A 27798-nucleotide genomic window follows, 5' to 3' on the forward strand; every position below is an offset into this window, starting at 1 on the left:
TTCTTGGTCCAAGTTGCACATTTCCAATTCCTTTGCCTTGATTTAACTTGACCAACTCTGCTACAGCAAGTGTTATTCACCTCTCTCTGGAAGGCATTGCACTGCATTCAATCTGTCATTTAAATAATGATCTGTCTCGGCCATTGCTGCTTGGTAGGGTACAGGTGTGATAAGCTGCAGTAATATGTTTGGCTTTGGATAGATACATTTCTGCACACCCACCTGCTACAAGGCCTGAAGCCCTTGCCCTCAGTACTTCCCCAGCCTTAATTCAAGTATCACATGTGTAGTTAAGCTATTCAATTCCTACCACATCCCTCATGCAATGATATGTCATTTTTGAAACATTGTCCCCCTCTTGTGGCTAGCCAACTTTTCAATTTTGAAATTAACTGTTAGATTTTGAATTAATTCATATATGAATTTAATGGAAAAGAAACAATTTATCTGGCTTGTTATTTGAATGTTCGGCCTTCGGCCACCTGCCTGAGAGTTTTCTAGTGGGGCTTGCAGCAGCTAGGTGCGCTGCTTGCTACCAGTAAATAGGATGTTTTTTCTTTTCATGGAACACTATGATAGACTGTGTTCTATTCATGGAACACTTTGACGTGTCACAGTGGGCAGCCCATAGTCTTTATCAGGTGCGCGGCAGCAGGCAGTTTCAGCAGTCTGCTGAGGGAGCCGAGGAGGAATGTTCCTCTGGTCTGGCCTTGCTTCTTCCTGGTACTGACTGAAGCTTGTTTGAACGAGAGGGGAGGGGCTGCCCTAAAATGGGCGGACCTATGCAGATTAGGCATCCTGGGAAAAATGCAGCTGCCTGCTCTTTTGTTATGCACCCAGAGTTGGTTTGAATGTCTTCCTCGGGGTTTTGTCTGTGTCATTCTCCACAATGAGTGCCTGTCTCAAGGCCTGTAGCCTTGCAAGCGGCAAACCATTTCTGGTTATCGCTTCTCGGCTTTTTGGCTAAGATCAGGTGTGGTTTCCCACCTGGTTTTGACTGAAGGTGCTTGGGGGGAAGGTGCTCCTTGGCCTGGGGGGATCGTCTCACTTCTGGTGGGGCTTCACCCTCCTGCTGCTATAAGGGAGTTGGCTTAGTCTCCTTGCAATGGGCTGCGATCCACCGGCTAAAGGCCATGTCCGTGGTGATGACATTTGTGCTGTTTTCCTATTTCTTTCTGTGGTATTCTGTACCGACAGTATCAAGATGGCTTTCGTGAAGAACACAATCTGTGTGTCTGTGGATCCCAATGACGGAAATAAGAACACTCTTTGTCATCAGAGATCTGATTGAAGGAAAAGCTGGAGCAAGACGTGCTGACATCTTCAGTTGCAGCGAATTTCCTTACCAAGGTAATTACGATGTGACTTTTATGGACCTGAATGTGTGCTTGAACGTCTTTGAGTGGTTCTGGAGCCATGCTGATGACCCCTGTCTGCAAGGAGTGCACTGGGAGCCTTTGTTTGGGCTACAGGAGAAGGACATAATTGTGACTGTATATAACCCATTTACAGATCCTGCCTTGCTGGAAAGTTTCCTCTCCCAGTATTGTGAGTATGTCAAAAAGGGAGAGAGGCAAGTAAATATACTTGGAATTTTCAATTGTAAGTACAAATTCCGGGTAAAGCTGAGAAAGGATCCTGACAGTGTGGGGGGCTTCAGACACCCTCCAGCCAATTTTTCTGTTGCTGGACACAGAGGGCTTCTCACCTACCCTGGGCAGCCCCTGTTTTGTAGAAAATGTTTTTCTTTTGGAAATGTGCAGGCGGCGTGCAAGAAGGGAAAGTGCTGCCGGAACTGTAAGCAAGAGGGTCATGTGGCCGGTCAGTGTCCAGTGCCGTATGTGGTAGCAGTGAGCATGTGTACAAGGACTGCACCCGGTGTACACCTTGGTAGGCTGACAAGGAACAAAAGGAGGAGCAGTTGGCAAGGAGGGAAAGAGCAAAGGTGGTGAAGGAACTTGCAAGATTGGAGAGGGAGGAGGAAGAGGGGAGGAGGCGGAGTGCAAGCACGGCCACTTCCCCTAAAGAGCCAGAGTGTGTGAACCTGAGGCCGTGTTATTTGGTGGAGGAAAAGGAGGAAGTAAAAAGAAAAATAAGAAGGAAAAGGAGTGGAGGAGGGAAGAGAAGGAGTTTTGGAAGGCAGCGGCAGAGGTGCAGTCGGGGCTGCCTGATATGATGGCCTTCAGTGAGGCTATGGATGCTGCAGAGAGCGATGCGCATATTTCTAATGTTGATAGCCCTGAGCACCTGTCTGATCCTGAGAACACTGAGGACTTCAGCTCCGATTTAGATAGAGGTGCAAAGAAGAGTCGTCGGGAGGAAGGTGGGGACAGTGATGAGCTAGAGGGCAGTGCACCTCAGAGAAAGATTGGCCCTACGAGAAGGAGGAATGAAGGTGGCGAGATCAGTGGGTCGGATACCTGCTGTTTAGTTCAGATGGTGGAGGAGGATAATGGTGATGCTGGATAGTGTCGCCATGTGGTGCACTGAAAGTTATGTTCTTCCTGAGAGCTTTGGTTTAGGCCAAAGGCTATTGTTTTGAGTGGTTGTTGAAGAGTTTTTTTTATAGTATGGGGCTTAGCATAATTTCACAAAAGTTAGAGTTTTTAAAAGTAAAGTTAGGAGAGCGGCAATTTTTGAGTTTTTGGCTATGCAAAATGCATCTATTTTTTGCCTACAAGAATGTGGGGTAGTGGATGGTGTGAAAGGGGATGAATGGTCTTATGGTGCATCTGTGTGGTCGGGGAGTGCATGTAATAAGAATGATGGGGTGGGAATTTTGGTTAAAGGGAGGGAGGTGGTTTTGAGTGATTATCTGGTGATAGAGGTGGGAAGGTGTATTTTGACTAATTTTGAGTATAGGAATGTAAAGTTTTGTGTAATAAATATTTATGCGCCAGTTGATAAAAATGAACGTAAAAGTTTATTTGAAAAAATTAAGCTTTTTGTTCCAGGAAGGATGCCTGTGGTGATTGTGGGGGATATGAATTGTGATGTGGGGAAAGTGAATGTGGATGTGTCAGGAAAAGCTTTGCTGGAATTAGTGAGTGATTTTGATTTGAGTGATATGCAGCGTGTGTGTAATGTAAGTTCTGTGTTGAATACCGTTTTTTCTGAGAGTGGAATGGTGCAGTCAAGGTTGGATTATTGCTTTATTTAAAAAAATATAGTTGCTGTTAATTATAAGCAGGAAAAAGTTTTGTTCTCTGATCATGTGTGTATGGTGTGTGAGTTGGATATAAAGGTTGATGGAGTGTTTGGGAGAGGGTTGTGGAAGTTAAATGTAAAGTTGTTAGAGAATGAAGATGTGAGAAAGGAGTATGAAAGACGATATAGTGAGTGGTGTAAGTGTAAAAGTAGTTTTAGGAATATTTGTGGATGGTGGGACTGGATGAAGAGACAAACAAAAACTTTCTTTAAAAAATTAGGGTACAAGTTTGCAGCAATCAAAAGAGAGAACTTTGTTAGGTTGAATGCACATTTGAGTGTTTTGTATAAGTTGAGGGATGGAGGGCTGGAGGTAGAGGAGGAAATATTACAAGTAGTGTTGAGCATTCCGATACCGCAAGTATCGGGTATCGGCCGATACTTGCTGTATCGGAATTCCGATACCGACTTCCGATATTTTTTCAATATCGGAATTCGGCATCGGAATCGGAAGTTCAGTTGATTGACGGCCTGACGTCATCATGATGCGCGGTGTGTGCGCATCATGATGCGCCGTCATTTCGGGCCTTCCGGGGGTCTCTGCCGGCCTGCCGGGGGGCTGTGCCGGCCTGCCGGGGGGCTGTGTGGACTGCCCGGGGTCTGTACCGGCCTGCCGGTGGTCTGTGCACCCTGTGGGGGTCTGTACCGGCCTGCCGGGGGGCTGTGCCGGCCTGCCGGGGGGCTGTGCTGATGTCCGGGGGTCTGTGCAAGCATCGTCCGATGGGACTACAAGTCCCATCGGGCGATGCCTGCTACCATGACAGTGATTGACACATTAGCCAATGATGGGACAGTAGTAGTCCCATCATCCGGCTAATGTGTTAAATGTTAAAAAAAAAAAAAAAAAAATAATACTACATACATACTACATGCATGCTACATACATACTACATGCTACATACATACTACATATATACTACATACATACTACATACATACTGCATGCTACATACATACTACATACATACTACATGCATGCTACATACATACTACATATATACTACATGCATGCTACATACATGCTACATACATACTACATACATACTACATGCTACATACATACTACATGCATGCTACATACATACTACATGCTACATACATACTACATATATACTACATACATACTACATATATACTACATACATACTACATACATACTGCATGCTACATACATACTACATACATACTACATGCATGCTACATACATACTACATATATACTACATGCATGCTACATACATGCTACATACATACTACATACATACTACATGCATGCTACATACATACTACATGCTACATACATACCACATATATACTACATACATACAATACATTCATACAATACATACATAGACATACAGTACATATAACATAGAGTAACATACTTACCAATACTTGTCACATTGTTCCCCGAAGCCATTGTCTTTTCCGGGATAAATATTAACATAACAAACCACAAAAATACTCACCCACGATCCGAAGCAGTCCACGAGTGTGTCCCACGACGATCTTGGGTAGAGAACTGCAGCATCAGATGATGCTGCCGTTCTCTACGGGCTGCAGGAATCCAATGACGGAAGGTAGGTATCCTTCCGCACTGTATTCCTCCGCCACTTAAAAAAAAAAGTCCCTAGTCTCACTTTATGCCATTGCTGTGTGGGAAATTCCCACACAGCAATGGCATAAAGTGAGACTAGGGACTTTTTTTTTTTAAGTGGCGGAGGAATACAGTGCGGAAGGATACCTACCTTCCGTCATTGGATTCCTGCAGCCCGTAGAGAACGGCAGCATCATCTGATGCTGCAGTTCTCTACCCAAGATCGTCGTGGGACACACTCGTGGACTGCTTCGGATCGTGGGTGAGTATTTTTGTGGTTTGTTATGTTAATATTTATCCCGGAAAAGACAATGGCTTCGGGGAACAATGTGACAAGTATTGGTAAGTATGTTACTCTATGTTATATGTACTGTATGTCTATGTATGTATTGTATGAATGTATTGTATGTATGTAGTATATATGTGGTATGTATGTAGCATGTAGTATGTATGTAGCATGCATGTAGCATGCATGTAGTATGTAGCATGCATGTAGTATGTATGTAGCATGCATGTAGTATATATGTAGTATGTATGTAGCATGTAGTATGTAGCATGCATGTAGTATGTATGTAGCATGTAGTATGTATGTAGCATGCATGTAGTATATATGTAGTATGTATGTAGCATGTAGTATGTATGTAGCATGCATGTAGTATGTATGTAGTATGTATGTAGCATGCATGTAGCATGCAGTATGTATGTAGCATGCATGTAGTATATATGTAGTATGTATGTAGCATGTAGTATGTATTTAGCATGCATGTAGTATGTATGTAGTATGTATGTAGCATGCATGTAGCATGCAGTATGTATGTAGCATGCATGTAGTATATATGTAGTATGTAGTATGTATGTAGCATGCATGTAGCATGCATGTAGTATGTATGTAGCATACATGTAGTATATATGTAGTATGTATGTAGCATGTAGTATGTAGCATGCATGTAGTATATATGTAGTATGTATGTAGCATGTAGTATGTATGTAGCATGCATGTAGTATATATGTAGTATGTATGTAGCATGTAGTATGTATGTAGCATGCATGTAGTATGTATGTAGTATGTATGTAGCATGCATGTAGCATGCAGTATGTATGTAGCATGCATGTAGTATATATGTAGTATGTATGTAGCATGTAGTATGTATGTAGCATGCATGTAGTATGTATGTAGTATGTATGTAGCATGCATGTAGCATGCAGTATGTATGTAGCATGCATGTAGTATATATGTAGTATGTAGTATGTATGTAGCATGCATGTAGTATATATGTGTTATGCATGTAGCATGCATGTAGTATGTATGTAGTATATATGTGGTATGTATGTAGCATGCAGTATGTATGTAGCATGCATGTAGTATATATGTAGTATGTATGTTGCATGTAGTATTTATGTAGTATGAATGTAGCATGTATGTAGTATGTAGTATGAATGTAGCATGTATGTAGTATGCATGTTGTATGTATGTAGCATGTAATTTTTTTTTTTTTTTTTTTTTTTTTACATTTAACACATTAGCCGGATGATGGGACTACTACTGTCCCATCATTGGCTAATGTGTCAATCACTGTCATGGTAGCAGGCATCGCCCGATGGGACTTGTAGTCCCATCGGACGATGCCTGCACAGACCCCCGGAGCCTGCACAGACCACCGGCAGGCCGGCACAGCCCCCCGGAGCCTGCACAGCCCCCCGGCAGGCCGGCACAGCCCCCCGGCAGGCCGGCACAGCCCCCCGGCAGGCCGGCACAGCCCCCCGGAGCCTGCACAGACCACCGGCAGGCCGGCACAGACCACCGGAGCCTGCACAGACCCCCTGGCAGGCCGGCACAGCCCCCCGAAAGGCCCGTACAGACCCCAGAGAGGCTGTACAAGGGCAGGAAAGGGTTTTTCTTATTCCGATACCGGAAGTCCCATAGACTTGAATGGGACTTCCGGTATCGGAATCGGCGATACCGATACTTTTTTTAAAGATCGGCCGATACCATCCGATACGATACTTTGAAGTATCGGACGGTATCGCTCAACTCTAATTACAAGTCAAAAAAGAAATTAATGAATTTTTGTTGGAGAAAGGGAGGAGTATAGTTTTTAGGGCAAAAATTGATAAGATGGAACATGATGAGAAATGTTCACGTTTTTTCTTTAAAAAGGTGTTTGGGAAAAAGCAGAGTATGAGTGTACTAAATGGGGTGAATGGAAGAGAAGTGTGTGTGAAGGACATGTGTGAAGAGGTGGCTAAGTTTGATGAGGACTTGTATGCAGTGAAATGGAGGGATGAGTGTTTGGAGAATTAAGTGTTGAGTATAGTAGAGAGCAAGTTGACTGAGGAGGAAAGGGAGAGTGTGATGGGTGAAGTGACTAGTGATGAAGTGTGGAAGGTAATGAATAGTATGGCGCTGAATAAGACTCCAGGGGAGGATGGACTTCCTGTAGAATATTATCGAGTGATGTGGGATGTGATTGGTAATGACTTTGTGGATGTATGCAAGTATATGTGGACAAATATGGAGGTGGCTGAGAGTATGCGTGCGGGTATGGTTGTGTTGATACCTAAAAAAGGGGATTTGAAAAGTTTAAAAAATTGGAGACCGATAACGTTATTAAATTGTGATTATAAAATCTTTGCAAAGTTAATGGTGAATAGGATGCGTGATGTGATAAAGAGTGTGATTGGGGACGAACAGTGTTGTGCGGTACCAGGGAGGCGTATACATGACTGTATATGTATGCTGAGAGATTGTTTGTGGGACTGTATGGGGAGAAAGAAGAGTGTGTTTTTGTTGAGTCTGGATTTTGAGAAGGCGTATGATAGGTTGTCGCATGGTTTCTTGTTTAGGGTATTGTTAAAAATGGGTTTTCCGGCTGACTTTGTTGGGAGAGTGAGGAGTTTATATAAGGACATTTATAGTTGTGTTTTGATGAATGGTTTTGTGGGAAGGAGAGTGAATGTTTTTTCAGGTGCACAACAGGGGTGTCCTTTGTCTCCTGTGGCTTTTGTGCAATTGAACCATTGCTTTGTATGTTGAGGAAAGAAAAGGTGATTCGGGGTGTGCAAGTGCCGGGTGGTGGGGGTAGAGAATGGAAAGTTAGTGGTTATATGGATGACGTGTGTGTGTTGTGTGATTCCGAGTGTTCTGTGAGGCGGGTGAAGCTATTAGCGTCTATTTTTTGTGGTGCGTCGGCATTTAAAGTTAATTGGGAAAAGAGCGAGCATAAGGAGTTTGGAAATGGTGTTTTAAGTAGGGATGTTGGGGTGAATGTGGTGAATGGGCCAATTAAAGTATTGGGTGTGAAGTTTTCAGAGAAGTTGGATGGAAAGGAAAGCTGGGATGATGCAAAAGAGAAGGCTGAGCGGAAGCTGTGTTTTTGGAAGTTGAAAAACATTACATTTTTTGGAAAAATTTTAATTATCAAGAGTGTGGTGTTGCCGATTTTCTTGTATATAGCAGTGGTGTTTCCACCAGGGTATATGTGTGTGAGGAGGTTAAATAGAATATTGTTTGTGTTTCTATGGAATTCAAAAATGGAGAGAGCTAGGAGGGATATTTTGGTAAAGAAATTGGAGAAAGGTGGGTTGGGATTTCCAAATTTAGAAGTATTTTTAGGTGTGAATATTGCTGTGTTTGTGCTGAAAGTGATTAGGATGGATGGGAAGTTTTCATGTATGTGTAGGTATTTATTTGGAGCTTATTTGTTTAGGCTAAAATGGAGGAAGAGGGATTTGCGGTGTCCGGTTGCTTTTGAGGTGCCAGTATGGTATGTGTGGGTGTATAAGTTTTTGGTGAAGTATGAGTTTTGTGATGTGGATGTAAGATTGATGGAAAGGAAGAGCTCTGTGTACAGGATGATTGAGTGCAGAGAAATGGAGTGTGGAATTAATATGGTTAGAGGGAGTGATGTACAAAAGGTATGGAAGAAAGTACGGATGGATGGTATGACGAACAGGCAGAGTGAGATTGTGTGGCAGTCTTTGCATGAAGTGTTACCAGTAAGAGAATTCCAGAGGAATAGGGGTTTGGTGAGAAGTGAGATGTGTCCAAGAGATGGTTGTGGTGGGAGGGAAAGTGTAATACATGTGTTTTGGAATTGTCAGTATGCTAGAGATGTGATTGAAAGAATGGGACCGCTGTGTAAAGAATTGTGTGGTGTAAATTTTTTATCTTTTGAGTTGTTCATGCTTGGTTTAGGGATATGTGATGGAGTGAAGGAGAGAGTGTTGTGGTTAATGCTGGCATGTATAAAGGAAGTGTTATGGGATGTGAGAAATGTGTATGTCTTTAAGAAAAAAAGAATATTGTTGTTAAAGATACTGTAAAGGTGATTTTGGGGAAGATTTATGTGTGTTTTTTGTGGGATAAGAAAAAGAGGGGGGATGTGGATGCGGAGGGATTTTGAAAGGTGAAAAAGTGGAGATACCTTGTAAATACTTCTTGATTTTTTTATGATGATTTTTATGAATTAAAAACTCCAATGATGATGGGAGCAGCTTGTGTGTTTTGGATTTGACACAGCTGTTTGGGATATTTCTTTGGTCTTGGATTTCCGGACCGTAGATATTCCCATCTGAGGGCAGAAAAAAAAAATCTGTTCTTATCAGTTTAATATCTGATATGTCCCCTATCTGGGGACCATATAATAAATGGATTTTTAGAACAGGGAGATGGAAAAAGAGCTTGCTCACTTCACTCCACGCATCATCTCAGTATCGGCAGTCTCTCTGGGAATGGTGTACTCACTCTCTAAAGCGGTTTCCAAAGACAGATTGAATTGAAATCGGGATACACAATGTAGTTGCTCTGCAATTAGTTTTTCTTGGTCCAAGTTGCACATTTCCAATTCCTTTTCCTTGACTTAACCTGGCCAACTCTGCTACAGTAAGTTATTCTCCTCTCTCAGGAAGGCATTGCACTGCATTCGATCTGTCATTTAAATAATGGTCTGTCTTGGCCTTTGCTGCTTGGTAGGGTACAGGTGTGATAAGTAGTGTTGAGCGATACAATCCGATACCCTAAAATATCGGATCGGATGATATTGGTCCGATACGAAAAAAGTATCGGGTATCGCCGATTCCGATACCGGAAGTCCCATTCAAGTCTATGGGACTTCCGGTATCGGAATAAGAAAAACCCTTTTCTGTCCATGTACAGCCTCTCGGGGGGGTGTACGGACCTCCCGGGGGTCTGTGCGGACTGCCGGGGGTCTGTACCGGCCTGCCGGTGGTCTGTGCCGACTGTCCAGGGGTCTGTGCAGGCTGCGGGGGGGCTGTGACGGCCTGCTGGTGGTCTGTACCGACTGTCCGGGGGTCTGTGCAGGCTGCGGGGGGCTGTACTGGCCTGCCGGGGGGCTGTGCCGGCCTGCCAGTGGTCTGTACTGGCCTGCCAGGGGGCTGTGCAGGCTGCGGGGGGCTGTACCGGCCTGCCAGGGGGCTGTGTCTGCCTGCCGGTGGTCTATACCGACTGTCCGGGGACCTGTGCAGGCTGCGGGGGTCTGTGCAGGATCATCCGATGGGACTACAAGTCCCATCGGGCGATGCCTGCTACCATGACGGTGATTGACACATTAGCCAATGATGGGACAGTAGTCCCATCATCCGGCTAATGTGCTGAATGTACAAAAAAAGAAAAAATACATACTACATACATACTACATACATGCTACATATATACTACATGCATGCAACATACATACATACTACATATATACCACATGCATGCAACATGCATACTACATATATACCATATATATACTACATGCATGCAACATATATACTACATACATACTACATACACTCACTGGCCACTTTATTAGGTACACCATGCTAGTAACGGGTTGGACCCCCTTTTGCCTTCAGAACTGCCTCAATTCTTCGTGGCAGAGATTCAACAAGGTGCTGGAAGCATTCCTCAGAGATTTTGGACCATATTGACATGATGGCATCACACAGTTGGCGCAGATTTGTCGGCTGCACATCCCTGATGCGAATCTCCCGTTCCACCACATCCCAAAGATGCTCTATTGGATTGAGATCTGGTGACTGAGGAGGCCATTTGAGTACAGTGAACTCATTGTCATGTTCAAGAAACCAATCTGAGATGATTCGAGCTTTATGACATGGCGCATTATCCTGCTGAAAGTAGCCATCAGATGTTGGGTACATTGTGGTCATAAAGGGATGGACATGGTCAGCAACAATACTCAGGTAGGCTGTGGCGTTGCAACGATGCTCAATTGGTACCAAGGGGCCCAAAGAGTGCCAAGAAAAAATTCCCCACTCCATGACACCACCACCACCAGCCTGAACCGTTGATACGAGGCAGGATGGATCCATGCTTTCATGTTGTTTACGCCAAATTCTGACCCTACCATCCGAATGTCGCAGCAGAAATCGAGACTCATCAGACCAGGCAACGTTTTTCCAATCTTCTACTGTCCAATTTCGATGAGCTTGTGCAAATTGTAGCCTCAGTTTCCTGTTCTTAGCTGAGAGGAGTGGTACCCGGTGTGGTCTTCTGCTGCTGTAGCCCATCTGCCTCAAAGTTCGATGCACTGTGCGTTCAGAGATGCTCTTCTGCCTACCTTGGTTGTAACGGGTGGCAATTTGAGTCACTGTTGCCTTTCTATCAGCTCGAACCAGTCTGCCCATTCTCCTCTGACCTCTGGCATCAACAAGGCATTTCCGGCCACAGAACTGCCGCTCACTGGATTTTTTTTCTTTTTCGGACCATTCTCTGTAAACCCTAGAGATGGTTGTGCGTGAAAATCCCAGTAGATCAGCAGTTTCTGAAATACTCAGACCAGCCCTTCTGGCACCAACAATCATGCCACGTTCAAAGGCACTCAAATCACCTTTCTTCCCCATACTGATGCTCGGTTTGAACTGCAGGAGATTGTCTTGACCATGTCTACATGCCTAAATGCACTGAGTTGCCGCCATGTGATTGGCTGATTAGAAATTAAGTCTTAACACACAGTTGGACAGGTGTACCTAATAAAGTGGCCAGTGAGTGTATATACCACATTCATACTACATATATACTACATGCAACATGCATACTACATATATACTACATGCAACATGCATACTACATGCATACTACATGCAACATGCATACTACATGCAACATGCATACTACATATATACTACATGCATGCAACATACATACTACATATATACCACATGCATGCAACATGCATACTACATATATACCATATATATACTACATGCATGCAACATATATACTACATACATACTACATATATACCACATTCATACTACATATATACTACATGCAACATGCATACTACATATATACTACATGCAACATGCATACTACATGCAACATGCATACTACATATATACTACATGCAACATGCATACTACATATATACTACATGCAACATGCATACTACATATATACTACATGCATGCAACATACATACAACATATATACTACATGCAACATACATACTACATGCATGCAACATACATACTACATATATACCACATGCATGCAACATACATATATACAACATATATACTACATGCATGCAACATGCATACTACATATACAACATATATACTACATGCATACTACATATATACCACATGCATGCAACATACATACATACTACATATATACCACATGCATGCAACATGCATACTACATATATACCACATATATACTACATGCATACATACATACAACATATATACTACATGCATGCAACATACATATATACTACATGCATGCAACATGCATACTACATATATACCACATGCATGCAACATGCATACTACATATATACCACATATATACTACATGCATACATACATACAACATATATACTACATGCATGCAACATACATATATACTACATGCATGCAACATGCATACTACATATATACTACATGCATGCAACATACATACTACATATATACCACATATATACTACATGCATACTACATATATACCACATGCATGCAACATGCATACTACATATATACCACATATATACTACATGCATGCAACATATATATATATACTACATGCAACATACATACTACATATATACTGCATGCATGCAACATACATATATACTACATATATGCAATATGCATACTATATATATACCACATATATACTACATGCATGCAACATACATATATACTACATATATACTACATGCATGCAACATGCATACTACATATATACAACATATATACTACATGCAACTTACATATATACTACATGCATGCAACATACATACTACATATATACTACATACATACTAGATATATACCACATGCATGCAACATGCATAATACATATATACTACATATATACTACATATATACTACATGCATGCAACATACATATATACTACATGCATGCAACATACATACTACATATATACCACATGCATGCAACATGCATACTACATATATACTACATGCATGCAACATACTTATATACTACATACAATACATTCATACAATACATACATATAGACATACAGTACATATAACAGAGTACATACTCACCATCATTTGTCACTTTGATCCCCAAAGCCATTGTCATCTATGGAATAAATATTAAAATAACAAACCACCAATATACTTACCCCTGATCCGCAGAAGTCCACGAGTGTCCCACAACGATCTTGCGTGGCGAACAGCAGCATCAGCTAATGCTACTGTTCTCTATGGGCTCCAGGAAACCAGTGTCGGGAGGTAGGTATCCTTCCGCTCTGTATTCCACCGCCACTGTAAAAAAAAAAAAAAAGTCCCTAGTCTCATTTTATGGCATTGCTGTGTGAGAAATTTCCCACCCAGCTTTTGCCATAAAGTGAGACTAGGGACTTTTTTTTTTTTTTTTACAGTGGTAAAAAACCCCCCCGGACAGTCCGGCACAGCCCCCCGGCAGGCCGGCACAGCCCCCCGGCAGGCCGCTCAGACCCCCGGCAGTCCGCTCAGACCCCCGGACAGTCGGTACAGACCACTGGCAGGCCGGCACAGCCCCCCGGCAGGCCGGTACAGACCCCCGGGCAGTCGGCACAGACCCCCCGGAAGGCCCGAACTGACCGCGCATCATGATGACGTCATTTCGGCAGCCAATCAGAGCCACAGCACTGGCTCTTTGCATTATGGGAACTTCCGATTCCGATATCCGATATTGAAAAAATATCGGTACTCGGTATCGGAATTCCGATACAGAGAATATCGGCCGATACCCGGAATGCTCAACACTAGTGATAAGCTGCAGTAATGTGTTTGGCTTTGGATAGATACATTTCTGCACACCCACCTGCTACAAGGCCTGCAGCCCTTGCCCTCAGTACTTCTCCAGCCTTAATTCAAGTATCACATGTGTAGCTAAGTTATTCAATTCCTACCACATTCCTCATGCAATGATATGTCATTTTTGAAACATTGTCCCCCTCTTGTGGCCTGCAAACTTTTCAATTTTGAAATTAACTGTTAGATTTTGAATTAATTCATATATGAATTTAATGGAAAAGAAACAATTTATCTGGCGTGTTATTTGAATGTTCAGCCTTCAGTCACCTGTCTGAGAGTATTCTAGTGGGGCTTGTAGCAGCTAGGTGCGCTGCTTGCTTGCAGTAAATAGGATGTGTTTTCTTTTCATGGAACACTTTGACGTGTCACAGTGGGCAGCCCATAGTCTTTATCAGGTGCGCGGCAGCAGGCAGTTTCAGTAGTCTGCTGAGGGAGCCGAAGATGAATGTTTCCCTGGTCTGGCCTTCCTTCTTCCTGGTACTGACTGAAGCTTATTTGAACGAGAGGGGAGGGGCTGCCCTAAAATGGGCGGACCTATGCAGATTAGGCATCCTGGGAAAAATGCAGCTGCCTGCGTTTTTGTTATGCGCCCAGAGTTGGTTTGAATGTCTTCCTCGGGGTATTGTCTGTGTCATTCTCCACAATGAGTGCCTGTTTCAAGGCCTGTGGCCTTGCAAGCGGCAAACCATTTCTTGTTATTGCTTCTCGGCCTTTTGGCTAAGATCTGTAGTGGATCTGCCAGACGGCTGTCTGAGCATTGGCTCTTGGCCTTGTAGCATCGCCGTTTTACGGCTGAAGCTGCATGCTGCTATAAGGAGTTGACCAGTGGACACGACCAGCGATCATGGGGTGCATTTGATACGCAGGGCCTGCTGAGTCTCATGTGAAATTTGGAATTCAGATCAACATCGAAGAAGAGAAAGAAGATTTTTTTTTTCCATCAGTTTCGTGGAGAAGAAGGTGTTGCTTGAACTTCTTGGAGTGAAGGAGGAGATCCTGTGCCTGCAACAGTTCAAATGCAAGTATAATCTTGTTTTTACTTCCATGGCTGTTTGCAATAATTTCTATGAGTCTTTGGTCTTTGAAAAAGAATCGTGATCATCCATACCTGGATGGGCTGACCATTGTGATTTTGTATGCTGCCAAGGAGGTATCTGACCGTGTTCATGTACAATCCACATGTTCAGCTGGAACTGATTTATGCCTTTCTAATAAGACATTGTCATATTTGCAAAGCTGCCGTTAAGATAATGAATGAGGAAGGGAGATGGACTGGGAAATACTGACTAATGGTTACTTTTCATGAAAGCCCTGATGAGCCAGGGGGTATCCATTATCCTCCAGTGAATTTTTCCATTGGGTGGGAGCGGGGGTACCTGTTCTTTCCCAATGTGCCCATGCTTTGCCGACATTGCAGGAGGTACGGGCATACCCAAGATGCCTGTGACATAAAAGGTGTTATTTGCAGAAAATGCAATGAGGTGGGTCATCTCTCCATGAATTGCAAAAATATCATCGTCTGCAACCTCTGTGGAGAGAAGGGACATTCTTTCCGAGACTGTAAATCATGCCCTGGTTCATATACAGCTGCAGCGGGGAGGAGAAGGGAGCAGTCTCCTGCACCAGCAGCGATGCCAAAGTCTGCACCACTGTCCACTCTGGCTTTCCTGGATGAAGAAGAGGCACTGGAATGTTTCTCACAGCAGGTTCGTGGGAATGAAAGAGGGAACATGGAGTTGGCACCAGAGTCTTCAGTACAGCAAGCTGCTTCCATTGCCTCGGATGACAGCGATTCTGAGACTGTAACTGAGGAAAGAAATGGCAACTCAGGTATGGAGGTATCCCTGGAGCCTGAAATCCCTGGCATGATGGTCACGTTGCAGGGGGAAGAGGAGTCTGACCTGGCTAAAACACCACATCTGAATTGGAGTGAGGAGGTATCTGACCCTGAGATGGAGGTAGGTCAGGGGGATTTTGGCTCCCATCAGCCGGATAGTAGCTCCGATGAAGAGGAGGGCTCTTCTGTTAAGAAGAAAAAAATGGAGCCATCCTTTTCTCCATTGAGTGACTGCAGTATTAGTCCTGCTCGGGTGTATCCTACTGCACCTGATCCCCAGAGCGAGACTTTTTTGGGGGAAGGTGTGAACTACGACATCTGCACATCAGGCGTCCTGCCGCCAGAAGGGTTAGGATGATATGCAGGTGGTTGTGTTATCGTAGCATGGGTACCCAAGTTGACAAATGGCGACTCAGTATTCTCTTAACATACTGTCACTAAATGTACGGCAGATTAAGTCGGTACCAAGGAGAGTGGCCATCTTGGACTACTTGGGCAATTTGCATGCGGATGTGTATTGCATCCAGGAATGTGGGATTTCTGATCCCTTATGTGACAATGTTTGGCCTTTTGGCCAGAGTGTATGGTCTGGGTCTGTGGGTAAAAAAAAATTCTGGGGTGGGGGTTTTGGTGAATGGTAGAAGTGTTAAGGTAGAAAATTACATGGTGGTGGAAGCGGGAAGGTGTGTGATATGTGAGCTAAATTGTAGGGGATGGAGGGTGAGAGTGGTTAACATGTATGCATCGGTAGATAAAGGGGAGAAGCTGGAATTATTTGAGAAATTGCTTTTTTTTTTTTTACCCTGGAAAATGCTGGTAATTTTTGTTGGAGATTTTAATTGTGTGATGGAGGGGGATAAAGTGGATGTCACAGGTAAAAGACTCAAGAATCTTGTGACAGATTTTTCTTTACAGGATTCTGCGGAAGTTATCCTAGGTAAATCCCCTCCTGCCACCTATAAGGCTGACAGGGGAGGTGTTGAGTCTAGAATAGACCGTATTTTCTTTTCTTCTCAAAATATTGTTTGTAGGAACTTCCAGCAGGAAGATGTTCCTTTCTCTGATCATGTGTGTCTGAGGGCACGGTTGGAAGGCAAGTGTAATTTTGTATATGGTGGGGGTGTGTGGAAACTTAATGTGCGTTTGTTGGAAGAGGATAGTATTATGCGTGACTTTAGGCAGATGTATGTAAGGTGGAGGGGTAAAAAAGAGGATTTTATGAATGTGCTTGAATGGTGGGATTGGTTGAATTGTGAGATTGGTATTTTCTTTAAAAAATGGGGTAGGCGGAAAGCAGCAATGAATAGGGCTAAATTTAATGAACTAAGTAATAGGATGGAGTGGTTGCGAAAGTTAAGAATGATTGGAGTGGATGTTGAGGATATGAAGTGTCAGGTGAAAGATGAAATTGAGAAATTTATTGAGAGGAAAGGAAAAGAAATTATTTTCCGTTCTAAGATTGAACACTTGGAAAAAATGATAAATGTACAAGGTTTTTCTTTAAAAAATGTTTGGGAAGAAAATGGATATGGATGAGGTGGTGAATGGTGAAGGTGTGTGTGTGAGTGGTAAAGATGTGATGGATGAGGTTGTGAAGTTCTATAGGGAGTTGTATGGGGAAAAATCGGTCGATGACTGAGGTGTTTGGGTTGTTTGGAGGGTCGATTGGGAGAAGATGAGCGTGAAATATTGGATGATGAAATTGTGTTGGATGAAGTTAAAAAAGTGGTTATGTCTGCCAGTAACAACAAAATGCCTGGGAAGGATGGATTGCCTGTGGAATTATATGTGAAAGAATGGGATATGATTGGGGGTGATTTGGTGGAAATGTGTCAGTATATGTTTAGGGAGAAAATGCTGAGTGAATCGATGAGAGAAGGAGTGGTGGTTTTGGTTTACAAGAATGGTGACAGAAAGGATTTGGGTAATTGGAGGCCAATTAATCTCCTGAAAGCAGACTATAAAGTATTTAGTAAGCTGCTGGTTAATCGGATGAGGGAAGTGATTGGTTGTGTGGTGGGTGAAGATAAAGTGTGCGCAGTGCCAGGGAGAAGTATGTCTGAGAATTTGGTTTTGTTGCGTGATGTGATTGGAGATTGTTTGAGTCGTAAGCAGAAAGGTTTATTGTTTTAGGTTGATTTCGAAAAGGCCTTTGACCGTGTATCACATAGGTTTATGTTTCATGTCTTGGCCAAGATGGGTTATTCGCGGGATTTTGTGAGTTGTGTAAGGAGTTTCTATGATAATGTTTCAAGTGAATTTTTGGTGAATGGATGGTTGAGTGATAAAGTGAGAATTAAGTCTGGAGTGCGTCAGGGATGTCCTATGTCCCCTATTCTGTTTATTAGTGTGATTGAGGTGCTGATGTGTATGGTTAGGAAGGATAAGGTTATGAGAGGAGTGTTGATTCCTGGGAGTGGTGGGGAGGATGTGAGGATGTTGGGTTATATGGATGATGTCGTGGTAGTGAATGAGAATTTGGCTGCAATGAGTAGGGCAAGGTTGATATTAAGCTTGTATTGTAGCGCGTCTGCTTTTAGGGTTAATTGGGCGAAGAGTTCCTTTAAATGTTTTGGTGATAGCAATGTTAGGATGGATGGTGTGAAGTGTGAGGAGGGTGCAATGAAGGTGCTTGGGATTAAGTTCAATGATGATTTGAAGGGGAATGAAAGTTGGGAGGAATGTGGGGAGAGAGTGGTGCGTAAACTGAATTTTTGGAGACTGAGGGAACTAACTCTAACTGGGAAGGTTCTAATTATAAAGGCAGTTATCTTGCCTATCTGGCTGTTTGTTGTGAATGTGTATCCTGCTGGGTTTAAGAAAATCAGGAAAACTGAGAAATTTATTTTTAATTTTCTCTGGGGAAGTCGCATGGAGAAATTGAAACGGGAGTATGTGTATAAGTTGTGTGAATGGTGGCTTGAACTTTTTGAGTGTTGATTTTTTTCTAGGGATTAGTTATGTGAAAATGGTTGTAGCGTGTTTAGGGAAAGGTAACAAGTGTGCTTATATAATGAAGTATACAGCTGGATGGATGTTGTATGGATTGAAGTGTGTGAAAAGAGATGCTAGTGTGCCAGCTGCCTTTAGGTGTCCGGTGTGGTATGCTTGTGTTGAGAAATTTGTAAGGAAGTATGATTTGTTATCTGTTAGTATGAATGATTTTAGGCAAAAGAAAAAAGTTGTTAGGATGGTGCGTGAGCGTGAGGTTGTATGTAATATTAATAAGTATAAAAGGTGTGACGAATAGACAGAGAGATATTGTTTGGATGATGTTACATGACATTCTGCCTGTTAGGGATGTGCAAAAGAGGAGGGATTTAACCCTCCGTCAGGAACAATATTCGCACTAACTCATAATGGAACAATGTGCCTGTCAAGCGCAGGCTAGAAAAATGCCTAGAATATCTAATTTTCTCAATTTCAGTGATCTAAAAGTGATCAGAGACCTTCATAGGGATGTAATAAAAGAGACTACACATTATCAGGTGCAAAACAAACCCATTTACTCAACATAAAAGTAATAACTTTGATATACACAATTTTCAAAACTCTCAAATAGCCCCCAATGATATCAAGTAACGGTTATTAAAAAGAGAACATTTTGGCACAAAAACATTTTCTAGGCACCTAGAATAATATTACACACAGAATAAATTTGAATTAGATCCTGAAGGTTCCCCCGAAAAAACACATTTGCAAAGCAAAGAGCAAGAATTGCAATACATTTTTGCATGTGTCAGGCAGATTGCATGATGACATTTGAGACATTCATAATTAGAAAGCCTTCTGTTCCCGCTTTCCATGGTGCAGGTGGTGCATCTCCTTCTTTTGGGAGGTGGTACAGGTGTTGGATTTTCAGTATCAATATCTGGGCGGAATCTTTTGAGCCTAACTTGAAGGCCAGAGGAGATACCGATGGTTTTCATACTTCTCCTGCGTAGCTCTCCAAGCATTAGTTCATGGGCCAATTTTTTCAGGTACAATCGTCTACGGAGTGGTTCAAGCTGGTTTTCAAGGTAAATGATTTGTGAATTTATACCACCCAAATTTAGCTTAGCGAAAAATATGACCATTGGCCGGCGCTGGGTGTTTCTGCTGACGCTGAAAGTTGAGCACATCTGATCAGCTGTATCAACACCCCCTTTGGTTTCATTATAAAATGTAATAATCTCTGGTTTTTGTTGTTCTTCAGAGTTAGGATCGATGGCATCATCATTATGAAGCGTTGAGAGAAGAAGTACTTTTTTTTTCGCGTGGTACATAGGAAACCAAAACCTTTCCATCATGGAATGCAAACATACTGCTGTACTGTTTTCTCCCTGTCACAGTAACAAGCTGTGGCGGCAATTCTTTTTTATTTTTTCTTACAGTTCCGACATATGAAAGCTTCTGCGTTTTTAGATAATCAATAAGATCACAATTTGAAAACCAATTATCAGCAGTTATATTGCGACTTGATCTAAATAAGGGCTCAGACATTCTTTTCACAACATCAGTGGGTTTGTTGCTGACACAGTAAGGACCATCTGGCTGTTTTCCAGCATAAATTTCAATGTTGTATGTGTAGGTCTTACTGGCATCAACAAGGGAATACATTTTTATTCTGTATTTGCTAGGTTTTGATGCTATGTATTGACGAAATGCGCATCTGCCACGAAAACCAGGGAGCATTTTGTCAATTGTGACATTTGCCCCAGGGCGATAGTTTATCTTACAGTTTTCCACAAATTTTTGGAATACATCGTGAATTGGAGCAAGCCGGTCATATGTTTTACGTTTGGTTCGGGTAGTTCTGTCATCAAACCGAAGGCAACGAATTAGAATCTTGAATCTTTTTAGAGACATAACAAGGCTACATTTTTCAATTCCATCACTTTCTATACCCCAAAGCTCCTCCAAACTTTGCCGATTTGCCCTATAAGCTCCTGCAAGGTATAATAATCCAAAAAATGCACGCAGTTCGATTTCATCCGTGGGCTTCAGGATTCTGTCACTGATGAACTTGTGCTTTATATTGTCTATATATTGATTAGTGTATTTGACAATAGAGTCCAGAATGTCATCTGTGAAAAAAGTATTCCAGCATTCAGCTGCATTTTTTGCATTACGTGCTGTTCCCATAACTGCAGGAAGGTGAGTGATAACGTTATGAGGTTCCATACGTTTTTGTATGGGTGGATTCTTGTTCCATTTGGTTTTTTATCTTTTCCCATATAATAAGATTCTATATCTTCTTCCTCCTCATCACTGTCATCATCTTGCTCTGTTTCAGAATTTAGTTCACAGACTTCCACCTCATCATGAGAATCAATCTCACTTTCTTCAAAATCCTCATTCATTGTGGGGTCTGCATCATCATCATCTAACAGCATGTTTCCCACTTCCTCAACATGATGGGGTTTTGAAAGATCATACATTCTTTAGTGTTGAGCGATACCGTTCGATACCCAAAAATATCGTATCGGATGGTATCGCCCGATACGAAAAAAATATCGGGTATCGCCGATTCCGATACCGGAAGTCCCATTCAAGTCAATGGGACTTCCGGTATCGGAATTAAAAAAAGCCCTTTATTTCCTTGTTGGCTAATTCTACATATTTGAAAACAAATAAGAATCATGTAGAATGTATTGTGGGAGGTGGAGGAGACATTAAAAGCATAGTGGTTTATTCAAATCACATGGCATAGCATTAATTCCAATTTTTTTTTTCCAAGACGTTCGGAGTTAAAAAGATATTGACTATGTTAACCTTTTTTATATTTAGTCAGATATGTATGTTTCACAACTTCCATGCTCTTCACCTTCTTTTGTACTTCTCCCACACTTTCTCCTTCATGATCCGCAGCAGTAGCATTTTTTTCATCAACTTTTTCTTCACCTTATTCATCTTCATCTTCTTCCCATTAATTTTTTTTTCCATTCTTCATATTCTTCTTATTCAGCTATTATCAATTTTAAAAACTATTTCTTCATCTTCTTCCTATTCTTCTTTGTCTTCATTTTCTTATGGTGACAGGCATTCCTGTAGTACGTATCTATAAAAGTTATAAGATTACACCTTACGTTCTGCCTGTCACTAAAGATTTACAACAGGATTTGTCCGTGTTCAGTTTGGCCTGCAGCAGCAGGCATTTTCCAGGGGCACCACGAGGAGGAACGGACTCACCCCCATTTACTGCTTAGTCTTCTTCTGCTTATAATTTTGATTTCTTCTATGCTGATTTTTAGTCTTATGCTTAATGTTCTTCTGCTTTTGCTTCTTCTGCTTCTTGTTCTTCTGTCTTTTGTTCTGTATCTTGGTGGTTGTCTTCATGTTCTTTGTCCTCTTGGTCTTATTATTTAGGGTCATATTTCTGGTCTTCTTTGGTGTGGTCTTCAGGGTCGTCGTCATCAGGGTCGTCGTCATGGAGATCAATAAGGATTACCAAAGACAATTTCAAAAAGCTTCATCTTGGAAATGTAGCAGAAGGTACAAGAAGGCTGAGAAACTGGCGAGAACCATCAGACAGTGCTGGCACCCGGATGGGTAGCAGAAGGAACAAGAGCCAATGGCACTACCGAGGACCAACTGACGGTGCTGGACCACGGTTACTAAGCAGAAGGTACCTGTGCTAAAAAGCACTACCAAGGACCAGCTGACGGTGCTGGACCTCGGATACCGAGATGGAGGGACCTAGGCCAAAGGCTGTGGCGAGAACCAGCAGACAGTGCTGGCACCCGGATGGGTAGCAGAAGGAACAAGAGCCAATGGCACTACCGAGGACCAACTGATGGTGCTGGACCACGGTTACTAAGCAGAAGGTACCTGTGCTAAAAAGCACTACCAAGGACCAGTTGACGGTGCTGGACCTCGGATACCGAGATGGAGGCACCTAGGCCAAAGGCTGTGGCGATAACCAGCAGACAGTGCTGGCACCTGGATGGGTAGCAGAAGGAACAAGAGCCAATGGCACTACCGAGGACCAACTGACGGTGCTGGACCACGGTTACTAAGCAGAAGGTACCTGTGTTAAAAAGCACTACCAAGGACCAGCTGATGGTGCTGGACCTCGGATACCGAGATGGAAGCACCTAGGCCAAAGGCTGTGGCGAGAACCAGCAGACAGTGCTGGCACCCGGATGGGTAGCAGAAGTAACAAGAGCCAATGGCACTGCCGAGGACCAACTGACGGTGCTGGACCTCGGTTACTAGGCAGGAGGTACCTGTGCTAGAAAGCACTACCAAGGACCAGCTGACGGTGCTGGACCTCGGATACCGAGATGGAGGCACCTAGGCCAAAGGCTCTGGCGAGAACCAGCAGACAGTGCTGGAACCCGGGTGGGTAGCAGAAGGTACCCATTCAAAGCAAAGTAGCCAGGCCGCAAGCCGACCGCAGTTACCGAAACCCACAGTCCTACAGGGGGCCCATGTCCCATTGGCACTACGGATCCAGCCTTCAGTGCCAGTTCCCGCAGCCCACATAGGAGTCCCCTAAACTGCAGGCACCGTAGAGTCGGCTAACCCGGCCGCAAGACGACAGGACAACGGATTGGTGGCATAGTGACCTTGACACTAACCGGAAACAGCAGGCGTGCTGGAAACAGGCTGGGCAACAGGGAGTCCCCGTGCCAAAGACACTGCCGAGAACCAGCTGACGGTGCTGGAACCCAGATGGGTAGCAAAAGCTACAAGAGCCAATGGCACTACCGAGGAACAGCTGACGGTGCTGGACCACGGTTACTAGGCAGGAGGTACCTGTGCTAGAAAGCACTACCAAGGACCAGCTGACGGTGCTGGACCTCGGATACCGAGATGGAGGCACCTAGGCCAAAGGCTCTGGCGAGAACCAGCAGACAGTGCTGGAACCCGGGTGGGTAGCAGAAGGTACCCATTCAAAGCAAAGTAGCCAGGCCGCAAGCCGGCCGCAGTTACCAAAACCCACAGTCCTACAGGGGGTCCATGTCCCATTGGCACTACGGATCCAGCCTTCAGTGCCAGTTCCCGCAGCCCACATAGGAGTCCCCTAAACTGCAGGCACCGTAGAGTCGGCTAACCTGGCCGCAAGACGACAGGACAACGGATTGGTGGCATAGTGACCTTGACACTACCCGGAAACAGCAGGTGTGCTGGAACCAGGCTCGGCAACAGGGAGTCCCCGTGCCAAAGACACTGCCGAGAAACAGCTGACGGTGCTGGAACCCAGATGGGTAGCAAAAGCTACAAGAGCCAATGGCACTACCGAGGAACAGCTGACGGTGCTGGACCACGGTTACTAGGCAGGAGGTACCTGTGCTAGAAAGCACTACCAAGGACCAGCTGACGGTGCTGGACCTCGGATACCGAGATGGAGGCACCTAGGCCAAAGGCTCTGGCGAGAACCAGCAGACAGTGCTGGAACCCGGGTGGGTAGCAGAAGGTACTGTGATAAAACACTCCGGGATCGCCTTTGCTGGGGTCAAAGGTCACGTGCGTTCAGCATGAAACTCAGGCGCAGAGCTGGGATTCGGGTGTAACTGACACTGGGTCAGGTTTATTAACAGTGAAAGCAATGCAAAAGGAAATAAACCATAAAACAAATCCTTGCCTGTCCGGCACTAACTAAACAATGGACAACCTAACTACCAACTGGCGGGCTTCTCCCGTCCAGCCAAACCACAGTTGCAGTGGGCACTGCTTCCACTCATGTGTGTCTCTCACACAGACAGGCTTTCTGTGTTCCCAGGCTGAGACACTCACACAACCACCTTGCATCCTTTTATATCCACCTCCCATTATTCATTAGCAAGCAGGTGCGATACTGACCAGACTAGGCCACATAGGAAAGGAATCTGGGCGAGATATACCTGCCCTCATCCACTATTCCCACATGATTCTCACATATCCCCCCCCTCTGCTAAGACCACTCCGGTCGAGCAATGACACCCGCCAAACAGTGCACTCGGGACAGGGCATCTGCATTTCCCATCTGTACCCATGGGCGGTGCTCCACCGTAAAAGTGTAGGCCTGCAGGGCAAGGAACCACCGGGTCACCCGGCTATTCCGTTCCTTGTTCAAGTGCATCCACTTGAGAGGGGCATGGTCAGTGATCAGCCTGAACTTTCGGCCCACCAGGTAATATTTGAGGGCCTCTAGAGCCCACTTAATGGCGAGGCACTCTTTTTCTACGACTGCATACCTTTGCTCGTGTTTATTCAGCTTCCTGCTGAGATAGAGGACTGGGTGTTCCACTCCGTCCCTCACTTGTGAGAGTACGGCCCCGATACCGGTATCAGAGGCATCCGTTTGTACCACAAACTCACTGCGGAAGTCCGGAGTCACCAGTACGGGCTGAGAGCAAAGTGCCCGTTTTAGGCTATGGAAGGCTTCTTCAGCCGCTAAACTCCATTTAATCATGACGGAGTCTTTCCCTTTTGTAAGATCCGTCAGGGGGGTAGCGATGGCTACAAAATTGGGTATGAACCGGAGATAATAACCGGCGATCCCCAGGAAGGCTTGCACCTGCTTCTTGTTGACAGGTTGTGGCCAGTCCTGAACCGCCTGAATCTTATCAACCTGGGGTTTAACAACACTCCTCCCAATTACATACCCCAAATACCGGGCTTCTTCTAGCTCGATGTGACATTTCTTGGGGTTCGCGGTTAGACCTGCCTCCCACAGGTCGTCAATCACAGCTTGTACTTTCTGGAGATGAGTCTCCCAGTCCAAGCTGTAAATGACAATGTCATCCAAATAGGCCGAAGCGTACCGCCTATGTGGCCTCAAGACTCGATCCATCAGTCTCTGGAAGGTCGCCGGTGCCCCGTGCAGTCCAAACGGCATATACACATACTGAAATAAACCTTCCGGCGTAGCAAATGCCGTCTTTTCTCTGGCAGCCTCAGCCAGAGGGATCTGCTAATACCCCTTGGTTAGATCTAGGGTCGTAATATACCGGGCTTTTCCTAACCGATCTATTAACTCGTCGACCCGGGGCATAGGATAGGCATCAAATTTTGAGACCGCAATCAGTTTCCTGAAGTCATTGCAGAACCAGATGGTGCCGTCCGGTTTAGGAATTAGCACAATCGGGCTGGACCACGCACTGTGCGATTCCTCAATGACTCCTAACTCTAACATTGCCTTCACTTCTCGGGAAACGGCTTCACGGTGCGCTTCCGGGATTCGGTAGGGCTTTACGTGAACTGTGACACCAGGTTCCGTTACGATGTCATGTTTCATTAGCATAGTCTGCCCGGGTTTTTCTGAGAAAAATTTTAGGTTGTGGAGTAGAAACTGCCTGACCTCAGTCTTTTGCCGCTCCGAGAGGGTCTCTGCAACCCGTACCTCCGGTACGGTATGCGAGCAGACAGGACGGGCCAGCTCCGCTGACAAGGCAGACCGATCTTTCCAGGGTTTTATCAGATTTACATGATAAATCTGTTCAGGTTTCCGTTTACCTGCCTGGTATACTTTGTAGTTTACTTCACCAACTCTTTCCTTGATCTCAAAGGGGCCCTGCCACTTTGCCAGGAACTTACTGTCCCCCGTGGGGACCAGGATCAACACCCTATCTCCAGGTGCAAACGTACGGATCTTGGCGCCCCTATCATAGATTCTTTTTTGGGCTCCTTGAGCCTGTATCATGTGTTCTTTGACGATAGGCATAACAGCCGCAATACGGTCCTGCATTTGTGTGACGTGATCTATCACTGTTTTAAACGGAGTGACCTGACCCTCCCAGGTTTCTTTTGCAACGTCTAACAGTCCGCGAGGACGTCGGGCGTACAATAACTCGAAAGGCGAGAATCCCGTGGAAGACTGGGGTACTTCCCTGATGGCAAAAAGCAAATACGGAAGTAAATAGTCCCAGTTCTTCCCATCCTTTTCTATCACCTTTCTCAGCATCTGCTTCAGAGTTTTATTGAACCGTTCGACCAACCCGTCTGTTTGAGGGTGATACACGGATGTGCGTAACGGTTCGATTTGTAACAATCGGCAGAGCTCCTTCATTACCCTGGACATAAAGGGGGTCCCCTGGTCGGTGAGTATCTGTTTTGGTATACCGAACCGACTAAACACATGCACCAGTTCCTTGGCAATCGTCTTGGTGGCCGTGTTACGCAAAGGGATGGCCTCCGGGTAACGAGTGGCATAATCCAAGATGACCAGGATATGTTGGTGTCCACGTGCAGACCGTGGAAGGGGCCCAACTAAATCCATCCCAATCCTCTCAAACGGGACTTCAATAATAGGTAGGGGTGCCAAAGGGCTACAGAACCGGGGCTTAGGTGCAGAGGCTTGGCAGTCAGGACAAGACTCACAATATACACGGATATCGTGATGCATGCCTGGAGAAACAAAACAGTGTAATATCCTTTTGGTGGTTTTCTGGACTCCCAGGAGACCTCCCATCACATGTCCGTGGGCCAGGTCCAGCACCTGCCGCCAGTAGGGTTTTGGCACGACTAATAGTTGCACCGTATCTTCCCCCTTTTTCTCTATCTGATAGAGTAAATAATTCTCCAGAACCATGTAAGGATATGCCAGCCTAGAGCCAGGTTCTACGGGTACCCCATTTATCACTTTTACATTTGTCTTAGCCTGAGAAAGGGTAGGATCCTTTATTTGCTCGCTTTGGAAGTCATCTTTCTGAACTTCTAAATCCGGCAAACGGGGAGGTGGACGGCTGTCGGCCTCCTCCTCTTCCCCGGTCTCCTCCGAATCACCCGCCATGACTGAAAACGGGAACTGCAGGTCATTTCCCGCAGACTCTTCCCCAGAGTCTTCCGGGGAGACCTCTTCCAGGGGTTCGGGACCCACACGCGCCCTGGGAGAAGAATCATGTACACTATTACCCTGGGGTATCAACTGATTCTCCCACAATTGC

General features: G+C 44.4%; 1 protein-coding gene and 1 pseudogene across 1 annotated transcript in view; both read left to right on the forward strand.

Annotated features, from left to right (window-relative positions):
- Positions 1–27798, forward strand: part of LOC141094652 (uncharacterized) — an 803576-nt gene that overhangs the window by 457076 nt on the left and 318702 nt on the right. The window lies entirely within an intron of this gene.
- LOC141094999 (U2 spliceosomal RNA) lies at positions 9368–9548 on the forward strand (annotated as a pseudogene).

The sequence above is a fragment of the Dendrobates tinctorius genome, unplaced genomic scaffold, assembly GCF_039654945.1.
Source record: "Dendrobates tinctorius isolate UK_male_01 unplaced genomic scaffold, ASM3965494v1 ptg000065l, whole genome shotgun sequence".
Taxonomy (NCBI): domain Eukaryota; kingdom Metazoa; phylum Chordata; class Amphibia; order Anura; family Dendrobatidae; genus Dendrobates; species Dendrobates tinctorius.